The sequence below is a fragment of the Setaria italica genome, chromosome I (genome assembly GCF_000263155.2).
Source record: "Setaria italica strain Yugu1 chromosome I, Setaria_italica_v2.0, whole genome shotgun sequence".
Lineage (NCBI taxonomy): Eukaryota > Viridiplantae > Streptophyta > Magnoliopsida > Poales > Poaceae > Setaria > Setaria italica.
In genome coordinates, this window is record NC_028450.1 from 8,051,733 (window position 1) to 8,067,135 (window position 15,403).

The 15,403-nt window shown below is 40.0% G+C and overlaps 1 pseudogene; it reads left to right on the top strand.

Moving 5' to 3' along the window:
• Window positions 1-1,257: 1,257 nt before the first annotated feature.
• LOC101768591 lies at window positions 1,258-10,396 on the top strand (annotated as a pseudogene).
• Window positions 10,397-15,403: the final 5,007 nt, after the last annotated feature.

The window sequence follows — 15,403 nt, forward strand, 5'->3', positions numbered from 1 at the left end:
ACACCAACATACAGAGTACAATCTCAACTGTTGTATAGAGTCTTAGTCACCGCAAAATGTGACTATCACTAGATTCTACCTTAAGGGACCTAACCAACTGACGTAGGCACGGTTTGGTTTGCTATCGTGGGGTCTTATGATTTGATAATGAAACGGACAAGATTTCTGACAATATGCTTGTGGCACCCATATACCAATATATCAAATTATCAATAAGTTATCCACCTTTTATTATGCTTTTATATGTGCACAATATCCCTATCGTGAAAAATTGATGGGGAAATACAAATTACCGATAAAAAATGTTTTCCTAATGGCAAGCCAACAGAAAAATGCCGACAAGGCTAGGTTGACAGGGAAATAAATTTTCCATTTCCTTGTCAGTTTTCAGTAGTAGCACCATTTGTTACTTTGGCACTCTTCAAGGGTTTTGCTTGAGGTCCACTGCTCCGGACCTCTATGATGGTTAGTACAAAATCGAAACCATTCAAATTCAAGTAGACAATTCTAAATCGGTTACAAGAAGTTGACATGAATAAGTTTATTCTCTCGGACGGTAAGCATCATATATCATCTCAAACAAACAATAAAATAGCATACAAAGATCAAGCTATACCTAATCACCATGTATTATATGTCTATGCATAAATTAAATGACTTATGGATAATTTAATAGACAAACCATGTATACATTATCTGTTTAATGGTTTGTATACGATATTCAAGGTATTTGTAGATGGTAGCTATCTAAACTGTTGAACGTGCCCTGACTTAACTCTTCAGTTTGTAATATATATCAAAGATCATCATGCACATTAATTATTATTACTTAGATAATTATGCACTTAATCAGATGCTCTTTCGCGTGACATGACAGAGCTTTGGGTACTACGACTACTTGCTACTAATTAGAGTAGGATAGGAACAAATAGTAGGTGTGTACGCGTGGACGTGGTGCGTGGGCATGAGTGCGTGTCCGTTTCTCGTCCCTGACTCAAAAAAAAAAAAAAGAAGAAGGAAAAACTACATGAGCTGATCAGGCCGGCAGTGCATTAATGCTCCATTCCCGTATGCATGCCAGCATCCTCTTTAAATACCCCACAGAGCAGCATGTAAACCTCAACAGCTCCTCATCATCCTTCTAAAGTTTCCAAGTTCGCTCTATCCAAGCTTCTTCTTCTTGCCGTCGTTGTTCGTTCCGGCGTTGCATCGCCATTGCATCATCAGGCACTTGCATTATCTTTCTAAGTACTGATCCTTAGTGAGGAGGCTCTACATTGGAAGAAGAGACATGTGGAGGCTGAAGGTGGCGGAGGGCGGCGGGCCATGGCTGCGGTCAACGAACAACTTCCTGGGCCGGGCGGTGTGGGAGTTCGACCCCGACGGCGGCACGCCGGAAGAGCGCGCCGAGGTGGAGAGGCTCCGCCGGGAGTTCACCGACCACCGCTTCCAGCGGAGGTCCTCCGCCGACCTCCTCATGCGCATGCAGGCCGCACGTGCTGCACATCGACCTCCTCGACGTAGCCTTCCACTGCCACACATCAAGCTCGGAGAGGACGAGCAGGGTCACCGAAGAGGTCGCGGTGAACTCCCTGAGGCGAGCGCTAGACCAGTTCTCCTCGCTGCAGTCGAGTGATGGGCACTGGCCGGGTGATTTCGGAGGGATCACCACGGTCGTCCCTACCATGGTGAACGAACCTTTTAATTAATTCCCAGCTGCTTTAGTTTTGCACACATTGCGTATAATGCCTGTGTTTGTACTCCTCTGTCCTAAATTATAGGTCGTTTTGGATTTATTAGATTCATAGATTTTGTTATGTATTTAGATATACCTCATGTCTAGATGCATAATAATCTAGAAAAGTTAAAACGATCTATAATTTGGAACGGAGGGAGTAACTGACTAAATTTTGTTTTTTAAATTTGCAGATAATTGCTTTGTATGTCACTAGATCACTCAATGCTGTGATATCAACGGAACATCGTCGGGAGATGTGCCGCTACATCTATAACCATCAGGCATGTCATACGCAGTGCTATCTCCGTTCTCAAATATGAGAACATATGACATTTGGAACAAACTAGTTAGTTCATTTTTAACTAATTTGCTTATTCTAAACGTCATGTAAAAGAAACTTCTATAACACTCAATGCCAAATTTGTTTATTAGCACTAATCGGCTTGGAAATCAAGACCTCCATTTGGCGCCCAATGAGACACTATCAGTATATCACACCGAGCAAATTTGTTATGCAGGATTTGGGCCAACTTTAATTTACTAAGAAGACGGAATCAGTCATGCTAATGTACCTAGCGTTGAGACAGGCTATATCATGTTGTAAAAATTTTCAAACTCTGTTTCCTAATGGCACTTTGCATATACATTAATTTGATTCGTGCAAATACTTCAAGCCACTTAAATTTATATATTTGACAAATATATGTAGGCATTAATTTTGCAATGCTTCGCACAATTTTGATTTTAAAAATTCGAGCCATGCATAAAAGAACTTACATACTACATTAAGTATTCATGTTTTGAATTTAAAAAATGCAGAACGAAGACAGTGGATGGGGCACGGTTATCCGGGGCTCAAGCAACATGTTTGGTACATGCATAAACTACATCACTCTAAGACTTCTCGGTGAGGAGCCGAATGACAAGAACAATGCATTGGCGAAAGGGCGTGCTTGGATTCTATCCCATGGTGGTGCAGCTTCACTGCCCCAATGGTAAAGGATATGGTTCTCGGTATGCATCGAAGAATATACTTAATTAATAATCTTGTACAGTCTATCACAAGTACGTTACATTTTAATGAAGGATGATCTGAAACCTTGGCTACTAATTAATCATGGCACAATATGTTTATAAAACCAAATAAACTTCAAATAATGTGTAAGTACCTCTACAGATGAATTTGAAAGGTAACAATAGCTGTAGAAGTTTTGGAAGTACCAGTATTTAGCTAGAGATCAAGATTCTCACACGTAGAATATTACCTGTGTAACTGTAGAATATTTTATGCACGGTAACATCCCAATCGGTAACACCAGATAGTAATTGATATGATGAGTATATTGATATAAGTTTCTTTTAATCAATGAAAGATACTTGGAGTGTATGATTGGTCCGGATGTAATCCATTTTTTCCTGAACTATGGTTGATGCCCAGGTTTCTTCCATTTTATTACATGTATTTCTTTCTCCTTTCCAATATTAAGGGGGTGTTTGGATGCGAGGTACTAAACTTTAGGAGGGGTCACATCGGATGTTCGGACGCTAATTATGAGGACTAAACATGAGCTAATTATAAAACTAACTGCAGAAACTCCTGTACTAATTCGCGAGACGAATCTATTAAGCTTAATTAATCCATCATTAGCAAATGGTTACTATAGCACCACATTGTCAAACCATGGACTAATTAGGCTTAATAGATTCGTCTCGCGAATTAGACTCCATCTGTGTAATTAGTTTTGTAATTAGACTATATTTAATACTCCTAATTAGTATCCAAACATCCAATGTGACAGGTACTAAATTTGATGAGCCTGTATCCAAACAGGCTCTAAGATTGACTGTTATTGAACTTCAAGTTATATTCCTTTATTTGCAGAGAAGCTTTGGTATGTTTTTTCAGTCGGTAGCTTATCTCTATGGCAAGAGATTTGTTGGACCAATTACACCAACTATACTGGCATTAAGAGAGGAGATCTATAACACACCGTATGACAAGATTGATTGGAGCGAGGCCCGCTGTGCATGTGCAAAGGTTTATTAGATTCCTTTCACTCTATAGTTTTTGTTTATTTCTCTCTTTTTTTTCATTGTCATGTAAGTTTTTGTTCCATTCAGCCAAAGAATGGGAATTTCATTTCAATGGGTTAGACTTAGCTCGCTCCATTCTTTTCCTCAGAAAAACATGACTAGTTTCCCACGTGAAGAAGATGTGGGCTCGCTCTAGAAGATGATATTTCTAAATAATTGGTCATTTTATTTGGGGTGATTTTTATTTCTTTTCTTTTTTTTGTGTAAGGTTTTAGTTCTTTGATAATTTATCATGCAAACCATCAAAGAGTGAGAAGACGCTAGATCGCTGAATATAACAATGCCCCGCTTCTTCCAGTGCCTCTTCGACAACCGTAAAAGAATAAAAAATGTGTGATAAAAAATAATCATTATTAAACTAAGAGGGAAATTGACTTGTTGATGTGTTTGTTCCTCTGTTCTATTTTTTGCTTTTTGGTCATCTCAGGAGGACCTCCTCACACCACGCACACGTTTGCAAAATGTTATTTGGGCTTCACTCTACAAATGTGTGGAACCAGTGATGAGCAGTTGGCCTGTCAATAAGCTGAGGGAGAAAGCTCTGAAATACCTCATGGAGCATGTCCATTATGAAGATGAGAGCTCACAATACATCTGCTTAACCGCTGCAAGCAAGGTAATGTCCGTGGAGTTAAGATCTCGTCACTAAACGACATGTACAATAGTCCACTTCAGCCCTCCCATAGTTTTTCCACGTTGGATTTTTTTTATGATAAGGGGGAGAGGGAGGGGAGGTGAGAATAATACCATTCTCTCTCTTTATTATCTAATATTTTGGTACTAGTTGAGAACACGTGCACTATTGTAGGTGTTATCGTTGTTGGATGGTAAATATTTTTGTTAGTCCATGAAAAACTAAGGCCCGCTCGTTTTCAGCGGATTGGTCTGGAATGAGGCTCGTTCTGGGTGGTTTGAAGTGGCCCGGTTTGAAACCAGCCTTGCAATGAAAGTGCTGTTCTTTTTGGTCTGGCTTGGAAGGAAAACGGGCCTGGATTGAAATCCTCCCACACTCTTCAGCTCGGATTGGAACCCTATCTCCTCACCCCCTGAATTCATTCCTGGCCTGGAAGGAGTGAAAGGGCCGGATCCACTGATTCCTGGCTTGGAACCGTTCGTGGGCTGCCGAATGAGGTCTAAGGAATTTAAGGTCATAAGAGATGAATTAACAGTAAACACATTGTGCATATCGATTATCTATCTCCAAGGTTGCAAGTAGGCAAAGAGGCAACTGAAATGAGACAATAACATTGTGGCTTTGTGATCTATATGGTTCTCACTAATCAAACATGCATGTGCATGGACTGGTGCTTTTGGTGTTTGCTAATATTAGTTAACTTTGCTGTTTAGCCTCTAAACATGATCTGCTGCTGGGTAGAAGATCCAAACTCAGATGCATTCAAGCGTCACCTTGCAAGGATACCTGATCTATTGTGGCTTTCAGAAGATGGCATGAAAGGAAAGGTATAAATTTTCCCTTACTCCTGCACAGTTGTACTCATTTCTGTGCTATCTGCTAAACATATGCAATTAACTTTTTTTATTTGTTGTTCCTTCGTTTATGGATTTTAGGTTGTGCTGGCATGCATAGTGTACTATTGCTAATACATTGAGTTATGATGATCATACTTCAACAAAGAATATTTTCCTTTTGCCATTTAATGCCATTATCATTGCATATTATAAAGGAATTATTTAATACATAAAGCCAGTTAAGAAAGATGTTATGTATGTGCGTTGTTAAACTATGAGTTTATTATTTATTAAAACAAGTGATATCGCCATCATTTACCATTGTTGTCGTAGTATGTCTTCGTATGATTTCTGTACTTGCACCGTTAAACTGTAAGTTCATATGCACCAAGATGGCTTTCTCATTATGAGCAACAACTCTATTACTTTATCATGATAGGGAGTTGATGGCTGTCAGAGCTGGGAGACAGCATTCGCTATTCAAGCAATTTGCGCTACAGATCTTGTAAACGAGTATAGTCCAACCATTAAGAGGGCCCATGAGTTCATGAAGCATTCACAGGGTTTTTTTAATCCTCAAAGCATATAATTATATAATTAACCATCACTGAAATAATCTGATACGGCATGCATGTCCTTACTTGAAAGGTTACGAGGAATCATCCGGGTGACCAAACTTATTGGCATCGCCATAGATCGAAGGGTTCTTGGACTTTTTCAACTGCAGACAACGGATGGGCTGTATCTGACACGACAGCGGAAGCACTTGAGGTAAGTTATATTCACGTTCTGTTTTTGTTATCTTGATTTAGACAAGTAACATTGCCTATCACATAAGTTTCGCATAACCTAATCTTAATTACTATATGGAAGTTAACCTCAACAAAAACCTCGGTTTTATATGCTCTTTGACCCTATAGCCTTATTTTTTTTATTCTAGAAATCTTACATACATAATTCTATTTCCAGGCTGTCCTTTTGTTGTCAAAGATCTCAAGTGACCTTGCTGGGGAAGCAATACAAAGTGAAAAGTTGCATGATGCTGTTGATCTCCTTCTTTCCCTCATTGTAATGATTCTTAGAAATTAAGCCATACTGACATGATTTACATTTTCTTAGTATTCAACTCACAACCCTAAAAAAGTGCCAATTGCTAAACGTCTATGGTTTTCTTTTAACAACACGGCAAAACCTTTTTTTGAATGGGCTTGTAGCCCGTGGCAAAGCACTAAGGGAGGAGCTGAGCCAGTAGAGGTTCGAGCCCCTTGTGCCCCCAGTCTCCAATGAAGACCGTGCAGGGAGCGCCTTAAAAAAAATCCTTTTAGCCGTGGCAAGTTTAGTTGGTTAGGAAAGAGATGAAAACTACACAAAAATTTAATCATGTATTAGTAATACTAATAAAATAAATAATCAAGTATTAGTAATACTAATAAAAGAAATAATTTGAACTGACATGTGAGATATAATATAATAATGTTCGGGGCAGTTTATACAAGAATGTTTGGGACAGTTGATGGAAGAAATGATATACATGGGGCATTTTTGTGTATAGCATGAAATTCATCCTTTTTTAGGGAAATACAGTAGGAGAGAACACAATTGGCATGAAAGTTATCATGCTGATACAAAATGAATACGCCCAGCCAAACTTATGGGGTTCGGGGATAATGGGACTAGTTCTATGTGAGGGAATCAAAACTTACGTCATTATGGCTATTAATTTGGATCCATACAGATTTTGGATAGTAATAAATTTTAGAAAGTACTCTCTCCATCTAGAGATGTAAAGCATATTTTATTTCATTAGGACAAGCCTTTGACCAACGATATTCTATGGTATATAACTTCTAAATACAAAATAAATTGGCATTTTTACATTCATTAGGTCAAGCCTTTGACCAACAGATACTTTATGGGTATGTAACTTTTGGAAACAAAATTGGTATTTTTACATTTGTTAGGTTAAGCCTTTGACCAACAGTAGAGTAATATGAAATTCTTGACCCTTGAAATAAGTATCTTTCTCTTGCCATGGTTCTAACCGCAAAGGTCATCTACTAATGAGTAATTTCTTTACACTGTCGAACAAAGATGGTAGTTTTTCTACATATGAACCCCAAAGAACTTCTTCTTGGGTAGAGGTAAGTTTCTGCATGCATTTCTTGTGAAAGCATTTGCAAACTAGTATGTGTAGCAAACGTCCTACATATTATGATAGCATTTCTAAAGATGATTATAGTAATGTAATTCTTCCTATAACCAATTTTGATAATTTTAAAGATTTGGATCAAACTTTAAAAGTTTGATGGTAAGGTAGGACAACAAATAAAAAATGGAGGTAGTATTAGGTTATATTCATTCTGATTTATATGGTATTTCAACTCATCTCCTTGTTACCTTTACTGAAGTTTGCGGTTTTCCAATTTGGTAGTAATGTGCAGTTCAATATTACAAATTCTTTAGCTGTGCTTTGAGCTTTGTATTGTGTAACTTTATTGTTTATTTTTAGTACACCTTCAAGTTTTATTGCATTGACTGATTGACATATACTTTTTATTAATGACTAGATTCTCGGTCCTTGTGAGAATTTTCCAAATAGTGTCGTTGATTATCCGTAAGTGATGAAAATGGCATATTTCTAAGAAAAAATATTGCTAACACAGTTTTCACTCAGTTGAAATTATTCACGGTGTACCATAATTTTATAGATACCCAGAATGCACTGGAACATTCTTCAAGCTCTGGTATTGTTCAAAAAGCTACATCCTGGTTACCGAACAAAAGAGATAGAAAATTGTATCGGAAATGCAGCAAGGTTTATTGAGAATAGACAAAATGAAGATGGTTCATGGTTTGTCAATTTAGCATTTTACTTCACTTAGAATTAATTTCTTTCCACTTCAATAATTAATAACGCAATTAGTTCTTTGGCATGGCAGGTTGGGAACTTGGGGTGTATGTTTCACCTATGGGATCTGCTTTTCGATTAAAGGATTAATTGCTGCTGGAAGAACGTATGAGAATAACTCTTCCATCAAAAATGCATGCCAGTTCCTATTGTCAAAGCAGCTCAGTACCGGTGGATGGGGAGAAAGCCATGAGTCTATGATAACTCAGGTAATCGTATTACCCTCTAATGCTATAGATCCTTCCGTTTTTGGTTGCATGGTTGGTGATAACTAAAAAGGATACTAATAAGAGATCGACACATAAGTTACTTTGTAATGATGTTATTATCACAAATTTGAATCAAAATTACGTCAAGGGTTTATTGTGTATATATATGGACCTTTCTTTTATAATCACGCTCTAACTCAGTTTCAAGCGTAGCAAGTGCTTCTCCATTTACATATCTATTTTTGCAATGTTTTTTTAGGAATATAAAGTGATTTTGCATTTATCATCTCTTAAGTTTTCTCTCTTGTAACACAAAACAGGTTTACCAAAATATTCAAGGTGATTGTGCTAATGCAGTGAATACTGCTTGGGCAATGTTGGCTTTAATTTATGCTGGACAGGTATGATTTGTTTGCTCTTGGTATAAGTTATGATCAAAATATGCGATTTATTAGACTATTAATTGTTATCTTTGTTTGAGTACCAGTTTGAGAGAGATCCTACTCCACTGCATCGTGCTGCAAAAGAATTGATTAATATGCAGTTGGAAACTGGAGAGTTTCCCCAACAAGTATGTTCCCATTTTATTTGTATTGGTATTAGCACTTTTATTTCTACGAGTGAACTTTTTATGTTGATTTTTAGTTTGAGCAGAAGTTTTGAACCGATGGCATATTAGCCATTTATTTATTGAGACTTAACATTGCCATTTGCTCACATTTTAATATGTGATCAAATGATATAAAGGGTGGCTACAATATATTATATATGTAACGACTTGATAATTTAGTTGCTATAAAGGAAACACATTTATACATCTGACTTTAATCACGTGATTGTAATTAAAGTTGTGAGTCAGGTAGCTCATGGAACGAACTTCACTCAACTTAAGTTTTTGAAATAAGAATCCTTATTTTGAATTGCCGGAGTCCTTTGAAATAAGGAGGTTCCATAGCATCGTAGCCATCTAACATCGTTCTTTGATGATTCAGGGCCTAGTGGCGGATCTAGGATTTTACCATAGGGTATGCCTGAAAAAAATTATTCAATTCGATAAAATCATTTACAATTCGATAAATTCAAATATTAAGCTAGAAACAATAACAAATCACAATATAAATAGTTTGAAATAAAAGCATAAAATAAACTTACAATAAACTCACGAACTGAAATAAAAAAATACTCCTACATAAATAAATAAAAATATTTAAGAATATAAGTTTTTCCAAATAAGAAAGAAAATAGAAGATAGATTCATCTTTAACCTTCTTGTGAAGTTTCTCTTGTGGATGATCAGAAGTTTTCGTGCAACAGCACAATGTCCCACGCGCAGTCGCGCAAACGCGCTGGCCGGCCCGGGTGGCCTAGTGCGGCAGATGGTGGCGTTGCCGTTCCGTGGCGATCTGACGTCGTCATGGCTGCGCTGCAGCGGAGGAATCATCGTGGCGGCGCTGCAGCGGAGGAATCATCGTGGCGGCACTGCAGCGGAGGAATCATCGCGTCGAATCGATCTGCTAGGCTGGATGTCATGGCAGAGCTGCATAGGACTAGGGTCCGGAGGGATGGATCACGCTCATGGAGTCACGGGAGGAATCGTCAAGTTGTGGCCTCATGGGCTCCTGCCTCCTGGGCTGCAGGTTGGTTTCCACGTCGGGCAGAAAAGGAAGCACCGAACCAGGCAGCAGGCGTGACGATTCAGGAACCAGGCGGGCTGCACACGACGGATGTACTCCATTACTCCGTACCAGGTAATTAAGATGCTGGGACCCAGGGTATGCCTGGGACCACCCGGCATACCCTGTAGCTCCGCCAGTATCAGGGCCCATATGATATTTTCTGGCTTTGCTTGTGTTTCAATGGTAGGAACATGTTGGATGCTTCAATTGCGCTGTTGTCTTCAACTACCCCAACGTGTTCCCCATTTGGGCCCTTGGCGAGTATCGCCGATGTATTGCGAAGAGAGATAGGCCCATGTAGCTATATGTGAGGAGCGTATCATGGTGACAAGCAAACAAGTGGATGGCAGAATGATTATGGTTGTATCACAGCATCAAACCACACTACAAATTAATATTGGACTAAATAAATTTAAATCATTATATCTCCAATAAATTGGAAATTGTAAAGTTATCTTGATGTTTGTGTATTGGCATACGTATCAATCTCCTTCTGGGGTACAGTAAGCAGTAGCACAAGTTGAATTTCATAAACAATGCTGTGACAGAAAATAATAATAGTAAAAAATATTATCCTTGTAAAGCTCTCATTGGTGATATGATGTGGATGCTTATGGTAAAGGGTATATGTTGAGCTATCAGCTGAGATCATCCATGCTTGTGCCTTTGCTGTAAACGTGCGGTGAAGAGTTTGCATGTGTCTCTACTCCTGGTGCTGTTAAGTTGTTCTACATTACTTAATCTGCATGTCGCAATCGTCCTCATTCTAAGTCGGTCCTTTTGTATACAGATCTTTAGTAACATCGGTGCAGGTTATGGCGTGATCTTAAGTGCCAAGTGTATAAGCAAGGTAAGAATTTCATCGCGTTTAGCTACTACACCTGAATATTTGACGAGTCGCCGTTCATCGCGTTGATCCATTTCTACTTGAGTAATCCTAAGCATTTGATCTGCTACCATTTGCTTCATCTTGAGTGTTTGTGTGCACGTGGAAGTGTCCAGGCTTTTATCTCTTCAATGTTTTTTTTTCAGATTTCGGCCCAAATCCTGTCCAATTCCAAGAGGATGGGCCAAACGTGCATGACGTATAATCCTCAACACAAGCTCCATGCCTATCTGAACGTTAAGCTCAGCAAAGGTCTGACCCTTGCACAGTTGCTGCCGATACCAAGCCAACTTTTCTCACAACTCAGACAAATAAGTGTCAAAGGAACAAAATGGTTTGATTCTTTTTTTAACGTAAATGGCAGGAGCTCCGCCTTTCAATTAATATAAAAAGAGTTTAAAGAACGGAAGCAAATAGTACTCATGCCAGTGCAGCCGCATAAGAGTGCCCCGACACACGCCTAGAGCGTTATAAAAAAAACTATATGATCTAATTTAGGGACCGAAGCGTCCGTCTATATTGCTCTATGCATTCCTTTATTCGCTCTGCCACGTGCCACTGCAGCCGCACAAGAGTGCCCAGACACACGCCTAGAGCGTTATAAAAAAAACTATATGATCTAATTTAGGGACTGAAGCGTCCGTCTATATTGCTCTATGCATTCCTTTGTTCGCTCTACCACCTGAGGGGCTGTTAGGAGCTTGTTTCAAAAATTCGCCAGTTACGCTCTTTCCACGGCTTATTTTTGAAAAAATGGTTTGATTCACTTAGAGTTTAGAATTTCTAGACATTTTCACTAACAAGTTCTCTTTTGCTAACGTGGGCTCGACAAGAGAACAGGTCATTAACGGTTGGAGGTTTTTCGTCCGTTAATGGCTCTGCCTTTCAGCCAGCTCTCCGATCCGTAGCATTTTTCACAAGCTCTTCGATCCACAGCATTTGCTGTTGCTGATGGCCATGTTTCTCCACAGCATTTCGATCCAAGTTGAGGGGCACGGTGATGGGGACGGGAGCGCTCAAGTGGCCACGGCCAGCATCCGAACTTGCAGGGTTTTATGCATGTAAGTACATGCGTGGACACGAATAGATCATCAAAAATCTAGATATCCCACATGTTGCACATTTGCCATCCACTGTTTGCCTTACCAGTGACATTAGGGCCAAATATACGGTTCTATGGATTATTCGTGGTGTTTAAGTAATTGATGGGTCCTCTCGTATACAGTGTGTTTGCAAAAAAGAGAAATCAATACTTCCTTTGTTTTTATACAAAGTATGTTTAGGACAGACGACTATTAGTCCATTAATATTTTATTTATGTGATACAAAATTTCAATTATAACTATTTTTTTAATATGAGTCTAATAACATCAATTGTGTGTCCTAACAAAACAAAATAAGCCATGTAATTTTTCAAACAACACAATAAGCATGTGCTGAACCATGACTCTAAATGAATTTATCTAAACTCCAACTGATTTTTATGCGCGCACATGTACTCACCCTATGAATACATGCACGCTCCTACTCCTAAAGGACTCAACCGGTAGATCTAAAGATTAACGAGGTCATCACAAGGGCCTCACTAAAGTGGAAGAATATCAACGAGGTCACCACAAGCGCCTCACTAAAGTGGAAGAATATCGTCATTAATTCATAAAATAGATATAAGAAAATACGAGCATCCATACTAAGTTGAGAACTCGAATTAGGCTGGCAAGTTTCATCACGAGGAACCTCACCAACTATGGCACTCTTGGTTCACAATTGGTTTCTCAAATACTAGTAAAGTATGAAGTATTTTGACCAAAACTATGAATCTTTTTTCACATTTGCTTTTTCTACATCGGTTTATATATAATTTAAGTATAACATGACAACTAGACCTATGTTACTTTGACAAGCTCAGCTCCTGCGGGGTCTAATCTCATAACGATAAACATACAGCGGACAACTCAGTAGTTGAAGGTGTGTGTAGGCCCTATAATGATGTTGATATCTAGCTAATCGCAACATATGCAACACCACATTATCAGCATCTGTGCAGCTGTATTGTATTCAATCCAAGTCCAAATTGCGGGTCACGAATTTTAGTCAAACATATTCCGAGTAATTTTTGTGGCACCTATATCTATATCTATATCTATTATCTATCTATCTATCTAAGTAAGTAACGTCTCTGCCGATTTTTTTCGTCCGTTGCCCAGCTCCCGTCCGTTTCCCACAATTTCCGCGTCCCACCCGTCCCCTCCATGCTTCTCTGTTAACGCGTCCCGCGATTCCGCCACCGAAAAATTAAAGACGTGAGCGGCGAATCCCACCCGAAATCCCCGAGCTCGCTCGCCAATCCGATCCGCCCTGTCACCGGCGGATTATCCTCTTCCAGTCCGCCGCCAAGCCTTCCGTGACCCGGCCGCCCGCGCCCCCGCCCGCCGCAGTGCCGGCCGTCCGCGCTGGCGTTGTCGGCGATCTCCGTCGTCTCGAAGCAGACGGTTCCGCCGACCGTCCGTGTCCCATCCTTCTCCTCTTCCAGTCCGCCGCCAAGCCCTTCCGTGACCCGACCGCCCGCGCCCCTGCCCGCCGCGGTGCTGGCCGTCCGCGCTGGCGCTGCCGGCGATCTCTACTTGCGCTCGAACGGCGACGTAAACCGGCGCACAGGACACCGCGGCGGCTGGCGAGCACGTGCGAGGCGCGGGCAGGTAATGGCATCTCTCAAGACCGGTCCGTTCCTCGCTCACCCGTTGGATTTGGGGGTTATCGTTTTCTAGAGTTTGCAGATGATGCTGAATGGGAGAGGCGGGATGCTGCACAATGCTGTGACTCCATTCGGGAAGCTGTTCAATCGGAACGCCGCATGTTCATGTGCACTCACACCCAAGTTATTCCTTTCGACCTTTCCCATATGATTTCTTTAAGTGGATCGCTTTCTGTGGTCAGATTTAGAGAGATAGCATTATCGCACCTGATCAAATTCTTCCTTTTTAATTTCCAATGGGAAGGATGTTAAGTGGTGTGATGGGTTCAATTTGGGGTGTGCTGATGTTGATTATTGCCTTTTATATCTTGTAATTGTATAATAAAGTGCAGGTCTTTGTTACGATACAAATGAAACAGCTCTCAAGGATGCTTTCTCTCAACATGGCGATGTTATTGCAGGAGCTCTGCTTGATGCCTAGAATTAAGTGTGCGCGTTTTTATACACTGAAGTTGCGGTACTCTGCTCCTGAGCGGTATCAACCTGTTGCGATGTGGCCTTCTATTGATGTGAATTCTAATGTTCGTGGTCAGATTTGTTTCCTGCTGATGTAGTAGAGACTTGTGTAACTGTGGGTCAACTTTGCTGATTGAATGTCAGGCAACCGATTGCTTTTCTAGCCCTTTGCTTTCAATAGGAATGGATTAGACCAGTCCCTTAGGTTTTGGTAGGAATATCAGTTCAGATTCAATTCCCCCAACAGAAGCGCATTCCCTGCCCATCCAAAGGGGTTGAATGGCCTAATTCCCATCCATGTATGCAAGTTTGCTTCTCTCCCTTTTTTTACAATTGTTTTGCTTACCTCAAAAATGTGACCATAATTGCTCTGCTTCTTGGTTTCAGTTTCTTTTGAGAATTGGTCATCATGGGGTGGGAGCTCACTGAGGTCCCTGGCAACCCGACGACCTCCCTCCAGGACTCCACAGGTATTCCAATCGGTTTAATTGCCCTAGCCTGCAATTGAATTTTATTGCTATTTGATTTTGTTTTTCTTGTTGCTTTGCATACCAGTTGATGTGGTGGCTGCCAACATTGAACCAAAGCTAACCAACGCTCTCATTAGGTAAAGGACTTTTCATCCCTGTTCTTTTAGTTTGGATTCAAACTTATCAGTGGTCTGTACTGTTTTGGGAGTTATTGTTTAGTTAAGAAATTCAAGAAATAATAGTTGGAGGGCTTTGCGTTGGGTTAAGCAATGGGTGTCTAGAAAAGCCAATATTACATCTGGAATTTCTACTCTTCTGCATAGGAACATATTGTTGTCTTTGATTTTCAGTTATGTTGCATCCACCTGATATGAAATTCAAACCCCCAATGTTTCTGTTTAGTTCTCTCTTCAATAAGAAAATCAACACCATGCTACATCTTTCTCTCTCCGAGTTGCAACGCGTTCCTGATTGTGTTTGGCTTTAGCTTGACCAATTAGTGTGATAAACGTTCCAAGTAATTTTTTTACTGGTCACAGGCAGTTGAGCACGATATGTCCTTTGGAGAATCTGAGGCATGTAAAGTGGGTTCGTCGATGTACTGAATGCAGTAGAATATGCAAATTCTCAATTTTTATTTTCTGTTGGCCTTCTGAGCACACTACTCATGGAAGACATGTCACTAGCTTTCTGAAAACACATGTTCTAAAAGTCATGCCATAGCTCTAGAAATACTCCTAA